This window comes from Cavia porcellus, unplaced genomic scaffold, assembly GCF_034190915.1.
Source record: "Cavia porcellus strain 051 isolate PalLab524CR breed Dunkin Hartley unplaced genomic scaffold, mCavPor4.1 scaffold_1, whole genome shotgun sequence".
Taxonomy (NCBI): Eukaryota; Metazoa; Chordata; class Mammalia; order Rodentia; family Caviidae; genus Cavia; species Cavia porcellus.
The window spans coordinates 127,371,345-127,386,193 of NW_026947484.1; the positions used below are offsets into that span (position 1 = coordinate 127,371,345).

At 38.9% G+C, this 14,849-nt stretch overlaps 1 pseudogene; it reads left to right on the forward strand.

Annotated features, from left to right (window-relative positions):
* The first annotated feature begins 1,160 nt into the window (after window positions 1-1,160).
* LOC100713606 (chromodomain-helicase-DNA-binding protein 8-like) lies at window positions 1,161-7,212 on the forward strand (annotated as a pseudogene).
* The last annotated feature ends 7,637 nt before the right edge of the window (window positions 7,213-14,849 follow it).

Here is a 14,849-nt window from a genome sequence, read left to right on the forward strand (position 1 = left end):
ACAGATCTGAAACTGCTTAGTCCAACCTGGCTGAAAAGCTTTCCAAGTTCTGCAGGCACCCCTCCCCAATTTAGGCCTACAACACCTTGAATACAGGAAAGCTTGTGAGTTTATAAACATGATATTCCCCCATGTTCTAGAATGTATTGCCCTCTGCCTCCTGCACACTGAACTTGCAAACTTCTCATCCCCATAGATCACATACTCTCATACATCACTGCTCTGTATCTCTGACATGGGATTTCTCAACTAGGCCAGATTATGTATTTTAGCTTCTCTTTGTAATCCCCATCGAAATTTATTCTGCAAACTTCACTTTTTAAAAGACAAAATCAAGTAAATAATTGCACAATTAAACTTCCATTCTGGTCTCTATCTGAAATTCTAGAAGTCTTCTCTAAGACTTTAAAATAGGCTAGACCTTGAAATTATGAGCCTTAAAGGATTTTGTCCTTTGCAGACTCATCAAAGTTCAATTCACATCACTGCGTAATCATCTATCTTTCCTAATGCACTATAAGATGCCAAGAAAGAGAATTCAGTTTGAGAACTTTTCTTGCTGTGACCTCAGCACCTAATACAGTGCCTGGCAGATGACAGCACATCATTGCTGATAAATCATTGTCATTGGTGACTTAAAGTATTGCTCTGCAGAGTATTTGTCTTATAGAGAGAAAGAGTAAGCATCTTTATTTATTTTTCATTTATCAGCACAATCATTGACAAAAACACCCCCTTACTGAAGTTCTCAATAACACTGTGACTAATGGATTATTATCCTCATTTTATAATTCACTTGTTTAAAGTTCTACAACTATGACAGGATTCAAACTCAAATTTGCCTTACTACTAAGTATTTTTACTGCATTGCTCTTCTTTGTTTTAAGATAAAATAATGTCTTTGATAGGATGCACAGCATTCTTATTAGATCTTTTGTATTAGAGAAAAAGGTTTAGTGCAAGATATAAACATACACGAGAAGTTACAAGATTGGCCTACAATGACTGCCTGGAGAGTTTGGTGTGGAAAAGTGCAAAAGGGCTGTCTGTGAACTTGAGATTGAAGGATTCAGTTGACCTAAAGTCCAATGTGAGTCCATATCAGGAGGCCAGAGTCTGAGATCAAAGGCTGAAGGGTCTATGCTGGAAGTCAAGAGAAGATGTCCAAGGTGACATAAAGACAGAAGTGAGCCTTCTTTCTTTGGATTCTCTTTTAGTCCATTCAGGAAGCAAGCCTATTGTTTTGGGTCACTCACAGCAAGGATGGATCCTCTGTCTTCAGTAAACCCTGTCAGCCATACCCAGAACTATGCTAATCTAATTTAGTTGGGCATTTCTTACTCAAATTGACACAGTTAACTATCATTCTTTGATCATATTATAAAAGTGGTCATGTAATGTTAGTTACGAAATCTGAACTACTCCCATTGCTTGGCCTCTTGATTCATAAAATGTTTGGTTTATAAAAAAAGTCGGAGTAACCTTAAAATATAAATCATGTCACACCATTCTCCTTCCTTAAACAACCCAGTATTTTCAACAGATCGAAAGCAATGTTAAAATTCCTTCCAATGGACAACAAAGATCCTCTGTGATCTGGCCTCTGCCTACTTTTCAGACTTCATATCTTACCACTCTTTCATTTGTTCACATGCCCAGTCATGCTAGATTTATTAATTTTTGAAGACAGCCACACTGGTTCTTATACTTTTTGTACCTTTCGTACTTTGCTCTTTCATTAATTGTGCTGCCATGATATCCACATGATTGCCTACCTCTTTATTGCCATTCAAGTGTCAGCCCAGATTTTATACCCGCAGGGAAACTCCTACCACTCCCAGCTGAAGTATTACATTTAATTTGATCACCATCACTCCCATCAAGATATTTTTTTCAGCTAGTCAAGTCTTTTTCTAACTCACTCTTAATATTCAGCCTATCACCACTAGAATCAGGCTATGTGCCACAAAGACTCACACATTAGAAACTCATCCCTCAAAATCACATGTTAATGACATTTGGAAGCTGGGACAATGGGAAGTAACTAGGATTACATAAGGTCACTTATGTGGACATCCTATGCTGCCTTAGTGATTTTATAAGGAGAGAAAAATTGACCACAGGGATGGATGCGCTTGCTCTGTCTCACCACAATGTGATCTCCACCACAGGTGGAGCAGGCTAAAGGTTCGCAGTAGAAGATAGTATCATCATCTTTGACTTTCCATCTCCAAAACCATGAAATAAATAAATCTGTATTCTTGAAAAGTCTGCAATATTTCACTAGATAATGTACTAAGACACAAGCCTCAAAAAGACTGACATTCCCTTAGGGAAGTCATATCTAAAATTCCAAAGGAGAGATACTTCAATTGTAGATTTGTTTTTTAAAAGTTTTACTTTTTCTTTACTAAGTGTATAAGCAATTAAATATGTTTGTTAATCCTTAGAACTTATTTTACTTATTTATATATTTTTCAAACATAAATATAAATAGATGCTCCACGAAGTAGGACTCTTATGACTTCTTTTAGTAGCATATCACTTGAGGCAAATTGTTCTTTTTTATAGACTTTGTATTATAGAAATCAGGATTGATCCGGTCCAAGGGTGCAGATCACACCAATATGCCCCATCTGCTCAACACCATGATGGAGTTGTACAAATGCTGCAGCCATCCTTATCTTATCAGTGGTGCAGAAGAAAAGATACCAACAGAATTTCCAGAAGCTTCCCATATTATACCTCATGACTTCCACCTTTAGGCCATAGTTCATTCAACGGGCAATTAGTTCTTATTGACAAGTTACTTCCAAAACTCAAAACTGGTGGCCATAAAGTTCTGATATTCTCCAAGATGGTATGCTGCCTTGATATTCTAGAGGATTATCTAATCCAGAGGAGGTACTTGTATGAAAGCGTTGATGGGAGACTTAGAGGCAATGTTCACCAGGCTGCCATTGATCCCTTCAGCAAGCCTGATTCAGATCGATTTGTCTTCTTGTTATGCACTTGTGCTGGTGGGCTTGCTGATACCTGTATAATCTTTGATTCAGATTGGAATCCACAAAATGACCTGCAGGCCCAGGCACGATGTCATCGAATTGGGCAGAGCAAAGCTGTGAAGGTGTATCATTTTATCATTCATAATTCCTACGAGAGGGAGATGTTTGATAAAGTTAGCCTCAAGTTGGGATTGGATAAGGCTGTGATTCAGTCCCTGAGTGGTCAGGATGGCAATATTGCTGGAATCAAATAGCTCTCTAAGAAGGAGTTTGAAGAAACTGTTCCTTCATCCCACTCTTCCTTCCTCTTCATAAAAGGAGCCTATGTAGCCATAATCGAGGAAAATGATGAGAGCTCAAAATTTTGTGAAGAGGACATAGACCAGATCTTGTTAAGAACAACTACAACCATCACCAATGAATCTGAAGAAAAAGGTTCTACCTTTGCCAAGGCAAGCTTTGTTGCTTCTGAAAATAGACAGATATTTCTCTGGATGATCCCAACTTTTGGCAAAAGTGGGCTAAAAAGGCTGTTCTAGATATGGACCTGCTTACTAGCAAGAATAACTTGGTGATTGACACACCTAGAGTACAGAAACAGATGCACCACTTCAGCATCCTGAAAGATGATGACTTGGTAGAATTTTCTCACTTGGAGACTGAAGATGAAGAGCAGCGTGCTCCCGCAGACATGACTGGCGTCATGCCTATGGGCGCACTGACTGCTTTTGGGTGGAAAAGCACCTCCTGGTGTATGGTTGGGGACGGTGGAGAGATATTTTGTCCCATGAACGCTTCAAGCGGCATATGACTGAATGAGATGTGGAGACCATATGTAGTGCCATCCTTGTGTACTGTCTTTTGCACTCATGGGGATGAAAATATTAAAGGCTTCATCTGGGACTTGATTAGCCCTGCTGAAAATGGCAAAACAAAACAATTGCAAAATCATTTTGTCTTCCATGTCACCCCTTGCTCAGGTCTGTCTATCCCTGTGCCTCGTGAATGAAAGGGGAAGAAAGTCAAGTCATAAAGTACTGTTGATATCCGTAAAGCAGCCTGGATCTGGAAATATAACCCTGACACTCTCTTCCAAGATGACAGTCCTAAGATATACTTAAAACATCAGTGTAGCAAGGTCCTGTTGCAAGTGGGAACGCTATAGGCAGGAACCTGAGGCAGGAGGTCACTGGTGACCAGGCAGAAAAGGTGTTAGGAGGTGCTATTGCCAGTGAGATTGACATATGGTTCCCAGTAGTGGATAAGCTAGAAGTTCCAACAATATGGTGGGACAGTGAAGATACTAGTCCCTGCTCATTGGAGCCTTTAAACATGGCTATGCGAAATATAACACAATGAGGGAAGACCGAGCTTTATGCTTCCTGGAAATGGCTGGTCGACCAGATGACAAAGCCAATGCAGCGGAACACCAAGTTTTAAATACTTTCTCTGATACAGTAGAAGGGGTTGACTTTGATAAAGATTGTGAAGATCCTGAATATAAACCACTCCCGGGTCCCCTAAAGGACCAAGATGATGAGGGTGATCCTTTGATGATGATGAAGGAAGAGATCTCCGTGATTGATGGAGATGAAGCCCAGGTTATTCAGCAGCCAGGGCATTTATTCTGGCCTCCAGGCTCTGCCCTCACCACTATACGTTGGTGCCTGGTAACAGCCTATCAGCTCAGCTACAAGAGAGAACAGATGGAGATGGAGGCTGCAGATCGTGGGGACCAGTGGCAACGGCGATGTGAAGCCGTTTTTAAGCTGAAAGAAATTGCTCGGCAGGTGAAACAATGATGGACAAGGCGTGAGCAAACCGACTTCTACACATTTGTCTACCTTTGGCATGGAATATGACCCTGACAGTACGCAGTTCCTTTGGGATCACTTCCGCACTTTTGCTCGATTACATAAAAAGATTGACGAAAGCCTTACCAAGTACTTCCATGGCTTTGTGGCCATGTGCCGTCAAGTGTGTCGCCTTCCCCCAGCAGCTGGAGATGAACCTCCAGACCCCTAAGCTGTTCACTGAGCCCATCACTGAGGAAAGGGTTTCATGGACTCTGTACCATACTGAACTGCTTGGGCACTTATGGGAATAAGTTTTATGCCACTCCCTTTTGGAAGATCAGCTGGCATTGTGTCAGCCTCCAGGCCCAGAATTGCCCAAATGGTGGGAGCCTGTTGGTCATGATGGGGAGCTTTTACCAGGGGTAGCCCACCATGGGGTGAGCCAAACAGACTGCAACATCATGTAGGACCCAGACTTCTCTTTTCTGGCTGCCCCTATGAATTATATGCAGGAGCATCAGGTAAGTGCCTGTCACACTGTTCTACTCCGCTGCTGCTCCAGCAGTATACTTCGCACACTGTCTCACCACTGTCCCTGCACCATGATGCTCCTGTTGAAAAGTTATCCGAGAAGGCAGCTGCCCAGGTCCCCAGTCTGGAGAGTCTGACTTTAAAGCTAGAGTATGAGATGGTGGCCAAGAGCCAGCCAACCCAAGACTATGAGATGTGAATAACCCCCTCTGATAGTGCTCCTCTGGTGTCCCGAAGTGTTCAACCAGTCAAACTGAAGGATGAGGATGATTCTGACTCTGAGCTGGACTTTAGAAAGATGTTGCCATCATTCTCTTCCTTCTCATTCTTGTCCAGCTTCAGCTCCAGCACTGATGAGAGTGAGGACGAGAAGGAAGAAAAGCTAACTACTGACCTATCCCGCCCGAAGCTCTATGATGAACCGAGTCTCCTGTCCCTCTCTGTGTTTCAAGATGGATTCCCAAATGAAGATGGAGAACAAATGACTCCTGAGCTTCTGATGCTGCAGGAAAGACAAAGAGCCTCTGAGTGGCCCAAGGATTGTGTCCTGATAAACTGTATTGACCTAGGGTATACTCTGAGTGGCCCAAGGATCATGTCCTGATAAAGCATAGGTCAACCTTGTCTGCCAGGCTATACTCTCAGAGAAATGGCCTTCTAGCTGCAGGACCCAGAAAATGATAGCAGGAGGAATTTTGGGGCCAGGCAACCACTTACTAGACAGTCCTTCATTAACCCCAAGAGAGTATGGTGACTCTCTGGCCCCTACACCTTGAAGTAGCAGTGCAGCTTCCATGGCAGAGGAGGAGGTATCTGCAGTCAGCACAGCAGCAGCCCAGTTCACCAAGCTTCACCGAGGAATGGATGAGAAGGAGTTCACAGTTTAGATCAAAGATGAGGAAGGATTAAAGTTAACATTCCAGAAGCACAATCTAGTGGCTAATGGAGTTATGGGAGATGGACACCCACTCTTTCATAAGAAGAAGGGAAACAGAAAATAACTAGTAGAGCTGGAGGTGGAGTGCACCAAAGAGCCTAATCACCTTGATGTGGACCTGGAGTCCCGGATCCCCATCATCAATAAGGTGGCTGGTACTTTGCTGGTGGGTGAGGATGCCCCTTGCCAGGCTGAACTGGAGATGTGGTTACAGGTTCATCCAGAGTTTGCTGTTGATCCCCGATTTCTATCGTATATGGAGGAATGCAGAAAACAGAAGTGGCAGAGATGTAAAAAAAATAATAATAAAGCATAATTGAACTGTTTGGGAATGGAACCAGTACAGACAGCTAACTCTAGAAATGGGAAGAAGAGTCATCATGTTGAAACTGTGTACAGCTGAGTTTTGCCAGGACCTGTTATACCCAATGGCAGCAAGAAGTGGGCCCGTAGGACACGACCAGACCTTTCTAAGATGATGGCCCTGATGCAGGGTGGAGGCACTGGCTCCATGTCTCTGCCTAACACCTCCCAGCATAGCAGTAGTGGTCTGCAGTTGTCATCTCTGGGTCACAGTAGTGTCGCTTCTGCATCTTTGCCTTTTATGCTCTCTGTGATGGGTGGTACAGCATCATCCCCTCATGTAGACTCCAGCACCATGCTTCATCACCACCACCACCACCCCCAACCCCATCCATCATCACCATCACCATCCAGGCTTGTGAGCCACTGGCTTGGCTTCCCCTCTTCACCAGCAACTACTACCTCTGGTACTGCCTTGAGGTTGCCATCACTGCAACCTGAAGATGACGATGATGAGGAGGATGAAGATGAAGAGGATGATTTATCTCAGGGCTATAATAGCTCAGAAAGGGACTTCTCACTTATTGATGATCCTGTGATGCCAGCCAACTCAGACTCCAGTGAACATGCTGATGACTGAAGCCCCAGCATTGTCCCTATTGCTTAGGTGGCTGCTGTATTTTCATTTATGCTGGCCTTTGAACTATGGAAAAGTGGGAGAGGCAGAGGACATGTGGGGAAACCCAGGACTCCAGGAGGTAAAAAGTAAAAGAAAAAAAAAACAAAAACAAAAACAAAAACCTTGTACCTGATTGCTCCCAATTTTGAGAGGATTGGCTGGGCAGGGGAACTCCTAAAATAATACACAACCAATTCCTCATATCTAGGGAGTGAAAGGAGACTAGAGCAACTAACTGGTGCGCTCACCCCTCCTTAGACACTCCCATTAACCACAGACTATGTAGCGCTGGCCCTGGCCACTGGCAGAGCTTGTTCCTGGCCGAACTGTGGACACAGCTGGAGGGTCAGGAACTGTTACCTTCCTTCCCCTTGGTATTAATAAATTCAAGTTAATCCTTAAAAAAAAGAAATCAGGATTAAAATAATCATAGTATGCTCAGTATTACAGAAGAGCAAGAACAGAGAATCTAGTGGCATATAAAATGGGAAAGTGTCTGTTCTAGCCTGAGCACAGAAATCAAGAAAACCTTACAATCAAACGATGATTAAGTGAAGGCCTGAAATGTATGTAAACATTACCCAGGCATAGGCTGAAAAGTGCAGTGAAGGAAAGAATATAAAGATATTCCAAATGTCTAAAAATGTATAAATATCTTATGCTCCATGCTACCTAGGCCTACACTCACTCTTCCTCCCATTTCCTGGTTCTCATCACCATCCGAAAATACCTTTTTCTTTGTTTATGATCTCTATTTCCAAACATTAAAATAAAACCTTCCTACGGCAGAGAAGTTGTTGGTCTTTTTCACCACTATATTTCGGTTCTTAGAATAGTGACTGTCATTTAAGAAATGATTAGTAAATAACTTTTAAATGACTGTGTGATAGTCTTAACATAGTAGGTATAAATGAGCCATTTAAAGAAAAATAATATGATTGTGAATAAAGATGCAAGGAGATAATAAACTACTGTAATTTGAGCTTGGAGCCAAAACCAGTAGGTACATTAAGAAACTCAGAGTTCATCCACAAGTCATAAAACAATGCTAAGTTTTAAGTAACTGTGTGATGCATGTGATTTTTAAGGCATCACTTTACTTAGTAGAGAAAGGATTGAAGAAGAGGAAAACTGGGAGAATAACCCTTATTACAAAGATTTACAGTTGATTACATGAGAAATGTAGTCTCTTGGACAATGGTAGAGACCACTGCAACAGAGAAGAGAAGTTGAATTTTTTAAAGATTTAAGTAAAAGAATTGAGTTGATGTAATGAATAATTAGAATAGTCGATGAGGAGAGATGAAACAATGTGATTCCCAGCTTCGAGCCATACGTGAATTATGGAGTCATTGCTGAAAATCGTTGGTGAAGAAAAAGCCTTACTAAGTTGACTTTGAGTGGGTGAATTCCAAGGAGCTCTAAAAATCTCTAGCAGATAAACATAGAAAAAAGATAGCTATCATGTTGAGAACTCAAGTAGGATAAAGATAAGCCTTTAGGGCTACCTCCCTAACAATTATGTTTGTTAGGGAGGTAGGCATTTTTATGGTCACTGTATTGATCAGGATCTGAATCCTCCTGAATTGGAATCCTGACTTCCTTACATATATTTTTTGAGATGTCTTGTCCAAGTTATTTGATATTTCAAGGATCACTTTTCCAATTTGAAAGTAAAGTTAATAAAAGTAACTAATTACAAGGTTGTTTTAAGGACAAAATGACATAAAGAGTCCAATAATATACAAAAACCAGAGCCTTTCACAAAATGAATTTCCAATAAATGCTAACAATTTTTAAATCTTATTAACCAGTTTGACATAAAGATTATTAAATTGATGGGCTTTTTAAATAATGGAGAGAACATTCAAATCCAATACACCATCACAAGTTAAATTTTTGTTGCCTTTGTTCAAATATTTACTTATGTTTCTAGATATATACTATCTATTAGAAGTAAAAGGGAAAATTCTTTCATTTGAACATTCACAATGTTTAAATCCCTAACCATAGTGATATGGGAGTTGCTATTCAAAAGCTTTTACCTTTCATTTTTATAGTAAGTGCTGACATCATTTTAAACATATTTATTCCAAATATTTTCTATTCTTTGTATTAGACTTTTCTCATTTTTGGAAGTAATTACTGGAATATGAATATATATTATTTTCTTAAGAAAACATTAATAAAAATTAAAGATACATATCCTAAATTTCTGTCACAAGCTTTTACTAGTAGATCAATAAAAAAGCATTTGATATATAATATACTTCTCACATGTTTATGTTGAAATTTTTCACTGAATAGGATTTTCATTTTTACTCATAGTAGATAATATAGGTCTATATGCATTAGCAAATTTATAAACTGGAGTTATCTTGCTTCTCTTTTTCATTGAAAGACTTTAGAAAAGAGTTTAAATATTAAGACCAGGTAGAGATATATCTCTGAGTGATGTATATGTGTGTACTTATACACACACACACATATGTATGCAGAATAAATTAAATGAATTATGAGTAATTAAATATGAATTATTTTTATAAAACAGAGTTTTAGAAAGCTAATGAATCTTCATCTTGGAAAGGGCCCTAAATAACACACATTTCAGTGGTTGATAACAAAGCTGCAGTATATGTAAAGTCTGAAGAGGTGGGATGAATTATGGGCAGTGATGCAATACTATGTGGCAGGGTCAGACTAGACGCCCAGGCTCCTAACTCACAGCCTCGTATTCATTTCACTGTATTTTAAATTGCTTCTGATAGAATCACAAATGAGTCTGTGGTGTTCAACATTTCACATCTCCATTACAGCACCTCAACGGAATTAAATCACAGCTAAAATGATTCCCTGTAACTCCTTATTTACCCATATTGTATAGTGTTAATAATAAATAACCAACATAGACAATTAAAAGATTCATATAGCAACTCATTGTCTGTAAAAGATCTGAAAATAAGGCTGGCATCTGTTACAAAGTAGGATTAATTAGGTATTACTTTAAATGATGAATCCTGGCTCCATTTCCCATGAGAACAGTTGGTAAATGTACTGTTCTAATTAAGGATTTGGATCAAAATATCATTTTATTCTGATCATGAAGCCTATTAAGGTTTTCACTAATACTATCAGTTTTACTAAGTAAGTACATCACACATGTTTAAATGATAAACAGCGATACTTTTCCTCTGGTGAAAAAACATCTTATCAGTGAAATAATATTTGCAGTTGGGGCTATTAATTTAGAGCTAAAATGCTGCATTAGAATTCCTTTCATCATATGTCTCCTTCATAATATGTTGTTGAAGATATTATGTTATTAAAATCTCATAAGGTTCCATAAGTAAGTATAGAAAAATCATCCAAGAGGGTGACAGTCATGACTTAGATCATGGGTTTACTCCTGTATTTTCAAAGAAAAGCAAATGACAGGCTCCCCAGATCCTATCTTCTATCTCCCTGTTTATACCTAAATCCAGTCATATGACTTTCCCAGCTCCTACAGTGCTACACTTGGAATGGTAGTTTGAGGTAAAAACAAACAAACAAAAAAAAAAAAACTAGAATAAGAGGTTCTGAAATAAATCCTGCTTTTGTTATTTTCTCACTTCATCATCTTAGGCTGTGATTTACTTAAGCTCCTAAACTCTTCATGTCTTCATTTTGTCATGTGTAATATCAGCAGCAATTATGATGATGGTTCATGTGTTTCTCAAGTGTTATTGTCAAAGTTCAATGAGATATCCAATGAGTGGATGGGACAACATCCACTGCTATTCATAAGTTAACTTATTCAATGTTTATCAAGACCTCTTATAAAGGGTTGTCTTACATTGTTCTGAGATGTATTACTTTTAGAAATTATACATTCTACACACAAGTGGGAGAAAGAGTACATACAGTAAATTTAAATTATAAATACGTGTATGTGTATAAATAGGGATCAAATTGCTTGCAGATTTCTATTGAAAACATGCTTATTGTATAAATGCTTATTATGTATTTATTACTCATGGAACAGAATTTCTATAATTTTACAACAACCACTATTTTTAAAATTAGTATTATACTTAGAAAGAAAAGAGAATAACAAAGCACCTTATTTAAACATAGATATTTGGAATGGCTAGTTGCACGAGGAGGGCTGCCTGATGTAACTGCATCCTCCTCATCCCAATCTCCCTTGGTGCTGCGACCTCAAAGGACAAGTGTCAATGTGGGTGAAAAGCTGTTAGGCCAGAGATGGAAGAAAGATATTTGTTAGATGGATTTTACAAATGGAAAGGATATATACACTTTCAGGAGAAATATGTTTATGGAATGTATATGGGGGGGTGTTCTGATGTACAAGTGTAATTTGAAAGTTCATCTAAAAGAGACTGTTACATGTGTGTGTTGTGGGAGAGTAGAAATACTAATAGATTGCCAGGAGGAAAACATAATCCCCAAAATGTTGAGATAGTAAGCCCTTAAGCTGTGTGTCCTAATTTAACTTACATTCATATAGGAATTATGTTTTAAATTTCATAAGCCATTATTAACATCTCTTATCCAGCCATCAAAGCAAAAATCCATTGTGGCATGTGGCAAGAAAGTTCCTGAAAGCAGCCACCCTGACTTTCACCTGTACTAGTAGTACTAGGAGTGAGAAAAGTGAAGCCACAGCCTCCAACCATTGCCCACTCATCTTCTCACATTATTCCTGTTTCTAACAGCCTCTGCGCCCTGTCTCAGCAATAGGATAATATCTTTGCATGCAATTGTAAAAAGATGTTTAGAAGAAATAGTATTAGAATTCAAATTAAAAATAAAGTCTTACAGAGTTTCATAAAATTATTCTTGTAACTTAGATTACAAATTTCACTAAAGAGAATGCCAATGAAAAAAATTGTTCCCACAGATTAGCTACTAAAATAGCCACATCAAGAAATAGCTCAGAAATCATAATAAAGAAACAGGTATTAACTTTCAAACTAAATATGCATCACAGGACATATCTCAAAGGAAGTTAGGTCACACAAGGTGATACTATAAATACAAAATCTGCATCGTCTATGAGTCAAAATAAATACAATATATCTAAAGCCCAGTTAGTTATAGTAACTCCTCTGCAAACATCTATCCTTGGAATCCTCACTCTCTTATACTGCTGTAGCAAAATGGTGAGCTAGATAAATCCCATTAGAACAAGATGTATCCTGAAAGTTGTGGAGATTTGTACAACTGAGTGAATTTGTAACACCATTTTTTCTGATCATTAAATTCCTCTCCCCAGGGGGAAGGAGTTAGGTCAATGGCATAAGCGCCTGCCTGGCAAGCGTGAGGTCATGAATTCAATCCCTGGTAAAAACCTTTATTCTGAGTTCCAGTTTCTATCACCTTGCCAAGAAATTCTTTGGTATACTTTCTTTTTGCTTTCTCTTACACCTCTCCTATCAGTTAGACTATCAACATATAGGCTTGTTCCTCTATTTCCAATCTTTATAAAGAGAAAAACATATCATTTCCCCACTGCTCTGTCTTTATTCAAACTTTTTAAAGAGTTTCCTTTATCCCCTAACTTTATTTCTGACCTTCTATCATTTTCCCCCATAAACATTGGTCATCTGCGTGTAACACTCCATATAATCTACACTTGGTAAAGTTGTTCCTGACTCCAGACTTATTTTTAAACATTTGACTCAACTGGCCACTAGTCCCAAAATACAGCCTTCATTCGTTCTAGCACGGCATTTCCTTTTTCTTCTTCAGCAACACTTTCTCTGTTTCCTTTGCTAGCTACTTTTGTTTCATTCACAATTCAAATTAAACAAAATTTCTTGGTTTTCAGACTTTAAGACTCCATTCTTTTCTTAGAGTCTTTCCTCCCTAAGAGGTCTCATTTCTTCCCATGATTTTAAAGACAATCAACACTAATGACTCCCAAACTCATAGTTAGTCTTGACCCAAGAATTGTAACTATGCGCTTTAAACACTTGTGGCAAAGTCTGTAAAATCAACTTTTCCAGTACGAAGCACTTATTCTTCCTACCATTATGCTTTTCAATGGCTTTCCATTTAATTTAAAATAAAATCTAACCTCTTCACTTAGTGCACCTCGGTATAACCTGTTCTTTGTCTGGATCTTCAAACTTATCATATACTTTTGTATTGTAACTCCACTGAAACCATTTCAGTTCCTATAAAATACCCAACTCCTGCCTGTCTCTGGTTTTCATATGGTTTTGGGTTTTTGTTTGTTTGTTTGTTTTTTGGTCTTGACATTTCCTTTACTTCGTCCCAAACATCAATTAAGTGTCTTCAACAAAATCAGTTCATGTATGGATTCAGTTCAAACATTATACCCTTCAACTCTTCAGTCTATGTTACTTATCAACTCATATATAGTATTCTCTTACATAGAATCAAGTTTTGCAAACTTTGTCAAAGTTATCAAAATAATTAATGATATAATCATGTATATATCTATGTCTAACTCTTTTCTTATTATTTTTTTCACTGGTACCAGGAATCAAATTTCAAGGGCTTGCACTTGCCAGGCAGGCACTACACTACTGAGCTACATCTCAGCCCAGAAGTCCAACTCTTTTAGACAGAAAACTCGATGAACCAGAGGCACTTTCTGTTATATTCACTGTTATATTATCTGCACCATGTCCAGTGCCAAAATACATTTCTAAATCAAACAGTAACAGAGGGGTTCATTACTGTCTGGTTGTTATGGATTAGATCTACACAGTCTCCCTTAAAGGTGCTAATGTTCAGAGGTGGGAATTTTTGAAGGTGACCGGGTCATGAGAACAACGCAAATGACTAGCTGTTAGGAAAGGTACTTGGTAGAAGCTAGGTCACTGGATATGTAGTATGTTTCCTTGACTCCTCCTTCGTCTCTCTGCTTCTAGCCACCATGCCAAGAGCAGCTGTCTTCCTTCAGTCCTTTTCACCATGCCTGTCCCACCTTGCAGTCAGCCAGATATGAGTCATATAAAAACCATGAGCTAAAATAAACCATTACTCCTTTAAATTATGGGAGTAAGTTATCTTGTCCCATATACCCTCTTTCCTAAAACATAAGACCTACCCAGAAAACAATCACCCTTGGAAACTAAAGGCCAAAAATGCCAGCCTCAGTAAGTCTGACATCACCTTACCTTCCAGCACTATTCTCTTGTTTGTAGGCTATTGTGTAAGGCAGGTAAAGTGAGATAGGATAATTAGGGCTGGCAATTTTTTTTGACACTAGGTAGTTCAAACTGGTCTTGGACTCACTATATAGCCCACACTGGCCTTGAATTCACTGTGATTCTCCTGTTACACCCTCTTAAGTGCTGGGATTACAGGCATGTGCCATCACACTCAGATGGGCTGGCATTTTAGTTCTTCAGGCTGAGTATTTTCTGACTGGAAAATTAATTTAGGAACAAACACAGTATAAGAAAGTTGTAAAGGACAGATTTCGGTACTAGAGAAGTGTGGTTCTACCTCACCATGTGGTTTAGAAGCATTTAGAACTAACTCATGTGAGGAGTTGTGAGAAGATTTGAAGATGCTGGCTAGAGAAACCCTAGAATTCTGTATGAACCATGATAGGAAAT